At 37.8% G+C, this 3,825-nt stretch overlaps 1 protein-coding gene and 1 non-coding gene across 2 annotated transcripts in view; both read right to left on the bottom strand.

Annotated features, from left to right (window-relative positions):
* The window catches only part of PLCXD3 (phosphatidylinositol specific phospholipase C X domain containing 3), a 143,208-nt gene that overhangs the window by 125,006 nt on the left and 14,377 nt on the right, over window positions 1-3,825 (bottom strand). The gene's annotated exons all lie outside the window — the stretch shown is intronic.
* LOC111746042 lies at window positions 1,055-1,173 on the bottom strand. The gene has a single exon (XR_002782889.1). It is a non-coding gene; the product is annotated as a 5S ribosomal RNA (ribosomal RNA).

Genomic DNA, 3,825 nt, shown 5'->3' with positions numbered 1-3,825 from the left:
GGGCCTGAGGGAGAAAAAATTCTTCAAAAAATTTCAATTTAGGGTTGTTGCTTTCTCCTCCAAGAACTTTGCTCGAAGTCATGCCCTCAAGGTCATTCTGGCATCTTGACTTCAGGAAAGCCCCAGGGGATCCCAGTCCGGATAATGGAATGATCAAAGCCAGGAGTCTGCACATCATCTATCACAGGAGGTCAGTCTCAATAATTACATTGACACAAGAGAAAAATAAGTTCCATCGACTGATATGGCAAAATATTGTTCTTAATCTAATATCCTTGGTAATAATATTTAGGTCCTAATTTAAAATGGGCTTTGTTCTTGCTGTATTCAATTTTCAGTCCACATCCTGCCTGCTGGAAGAGATTGCTAAATCCTCCTAGGCAATTAAACAATAAGTAAAATCTTATTTAAAAAATGAAGGTAAAAGACTAAAAACACACTCTAGATGGAAGACAGGTAAGATAGAAATTGTGATGGGTGAGATTCGATTTATTCAGGGTGTCAAGAATTCATTAAGTAATTTTATAACTTATTCATAGAAAATTTATGAGAGGTCAGGCACTATGTTAAATGTTTCACAGATTATTCTACTTAATTCACACAACAATCATATAGAGACCAGTACCATTCCTACCTCCATTTACATATAAAAAACTGATGTTTAAAGAAACTAACATATTAAAAATCATATAGTATCTTAGAACCAGTAAAGGCCTTTGACATCACCTGGCTCAAATGCTGTGTCCATGCAGATGCTTGGAAGATGATAATCCAACTTTTCTAAGCACTTCTACTAGAGAAAGTGAATTCGCTACTTAAAAATCATGCTGATAAAAGGTTCTTCCCTTTCTTTCAGTTTGTCAAAACCTTCGTCCCTTTAAATCTTATTTTTTGGTTGCTTTAATTTAGAACTCCAGAGACCATTTCCCTTCATATATTTTATTTTTATTTTTATTTCTTATTTTTTATTTTTTTTTAGGCAAGGCAACCCTTGGTTGACCTCACAGGTTGCAAGGACCTTGTCAGCTTCCAATTCCTTATTTTTTATTTTTTACGCCTACAGCACCTGGTCTTCCTAGGTGGTCTCCCATCCAAGTACTAACCAGGCCCAACCTTGCTTAGCTTCCGAGATCAGAGGGGATCGGGCTTGTTCAGGGTGGCATGGCCATAGATCCCTTCATATATTTAAGAGAGGTGGCATTATTCCCCTGTGATCTGGCTTGCAGAAACTTCAGAGTCAATTAATGGCTGGTAAAGCCCTACTACAATCCTGAGTCCTTTGCTCCCTGCAAAACATTGCAGCTTTCCAAAGTCTCAGCCTAGAACTGAGCACCATGTCGCAGATGGCTCAGCCCGGTACAGGGTCAGCCAAGCTATCACACCCCTTTCTCTACTAACTGCCTGGTGATGCAGCCTAAGAGTACTACTCTGCAATGTTACACTACTGCCTTATAGTCAGCTCCCAGTTGTCTATGTGCCTTAGGTCTTTTTCTTACAAACTACAGGTAAGTCAGGTTTCTGTCACTATGCTCTTTGATATTTTATATTTCAATTTTTTTTCAGCCCAACTCTTGTTAAAGCTCATCAGAATAGCTCCCATTAATCTTTGAGTTTATATGTCATTTTAAAATTTAGGCTTCGTCACCTACTATGTCAATCAGCTTTGTGACAACTGGGACTGGGAGTTTGCTCATAAATCACAGCAAAAGAGCATTCAGTCAGGCACAAGGCATTCTGGGCCTGGGCAGAAGGAACCACACAGAACTCTTCTCATCTTAGGATATGGGTATAATCTGGAGTTGAAGAACTTAATCTTAGAGAAAATAGTCTAGTCATCTAAAGTGGCGTCCAAAGCTCATACTTGCACAAGCAAACTTCATACGAGGAAGTTCCATCTGGCTGAAGGTTCTCTGTGTTTCTGAGGAATCTGCTTGTAGATTTCCTATAATCTCTGTCCATATAATGGACCCTGTTCCCTCTGCTGGTCACTGCCCTGTCTGGATACAGATACTTTCCCAATCACTGTATATATCTGGCTAACATCTTCTCCATCAATGAGAAGATCTATTCCCCTTCCTGGGCTATTCACATCTGCCCCTCCCACAACAGCCCATCTTTCTGTTTCCAGCTGCATCAGAGAAGCCAAGTGCTAGATACAGCAAGGTAACTGTTGAAATAGCCCTCTTCATATTCCTGTGTTTATGGTTGGACTGTTCCTGTAGCATAAGGCAGTGCTGAGCCTAAAAAAGGAAGAGAGAAAATTCAAGAAGCTTTAACTGATGGGAGGCAAGGCAAAAAGAAGCTTAAAGAGGCAGAAAAACAGGTAAGCTTTGCCAGGGACTCCATTAACAAAATAAATTAGGTTTACTAGACATGATGGCATAATTTTTAAAAGCTGTATTTATTGATCGCTTACTCTATGACAGGTATAATACAAAAAATTGTCCTATGTAACCCTCACCACAAATGTTGTGAGGTTGATACTGTCCTTGTCTCCATTTTAGAGCTGAGGAAACTCCTCTAACCAGCTGGGGAGTAACAGAGCCATGGCTTGAACCAAGTTCGTCCACAGCATCAACTGCCACACAGTTTTACAGATGTAACACCAGAGACCTGGCAGAGTTATGTAACTTGCCCAAGACTTGGTTGCAGATCCAGGACTGCAACTGGGGTCTTGTATCTTCCACATAGTTCACTTTTCACAATTTAAGGGGATTCCTTACCCAGGATGTGGATTACCATCACTTCCTTTTTTAATTACTCACAAATCATTTATGTATTACTATATAAAGTTGCTGAGATCCATTTTTCCTCTTGTGGAAATTTTGACATTTACACATCTTTACACCTCAGTTTTCACAACCTCTAGAAATAACAGTTTGGTTCTGTAATGTTTTTCGAGTTTCTTTTTCCCTTAGTACCTAGAGATATATACTGCCTTGGCACAAAAACGTGAACACATTAGAAAACATTTTTTCTTACTATCTTCTCACTTTTCTTCTAAAGATTATTCATCCTCACAGAAAAATTTAAGTAATTTCCTATAAGTTACAGAGCTCACAAACGGCAAAGCCAGGCTTCAAACCTAGGTATTCGAAACCAGAGTCTGCATTTTTAAACGATGCCTCCTCTGTCTAAATTAGGGAGTGCTTATTCCGTTTCATCCTCCGTTAATTTCACACTGTCTGTCCCAGGCAATGTTCTAGCCCTTCCTTGTACCACTTCTATTGTTAGGCATACAGAAGAGAGATCTTGGTACACTCTTATTGCTGTAGTCTCAGTCTTTTCTTGACGCTAGCCATGCTGACACGTTTCTGAAATTAAAGCCAGCTCTTATATCTTTTGTAAATGGCATTTTAAATCTGTTCTATTGGTTTCTAACATACATCCTCATTTTTTGCCTTTTGGCTATCACGTATACTTTTGTTTTATTTTATTAGAATTTCCCATATTCCTTTACAGATGATAAAAATATCATAATGCATTCCTCAATATAATTGTTGGGTTGAGAATTATTACTATATTTTGGTTAATAAGTCACTACAGAGATCACATTTGAATTACCAGCTTATGAATAAACAGAATATACAACTTAACCAAAGAAGTATTAAAGATTACATAGTTATGTTTTTCCTGCAGACATAGTCCAATATGGTATTTCTTCAAAGTCTTTATTATGATAAATCATTATTAAGCATATAAATGTAGAAATTATAAGAAAATTGGCTGAACACGTTCCATAATGACTGAAAACTGCTATATAGAACAAGTTCTTATTTCACTTTATTCAATTATCATGTATGTCATTCAAAAACGTTGAGTCCA

The sequence above is a fragment of the Pteropus vampyrus genome, unplaced genomic scaffold (genome assembly GCF_000151845.1).
Source record: "Pteropus vampyrus isolate Shadow unplaced genomic scaffold, Pvam_2.0 Scaffold172, whole genome shotgun sequence".
NCBI classification, from domain to species: Eukaryota; Metazoa; Chordata; class Mammalia; order Chiroptera; family Pteropodidae; genus Pteropus; species Pteropus vampyrus.
Note: the sequence above shows the minus strand (reverse complement) of the source record. Positions and strands in the feature narration are given on the sequence as shown.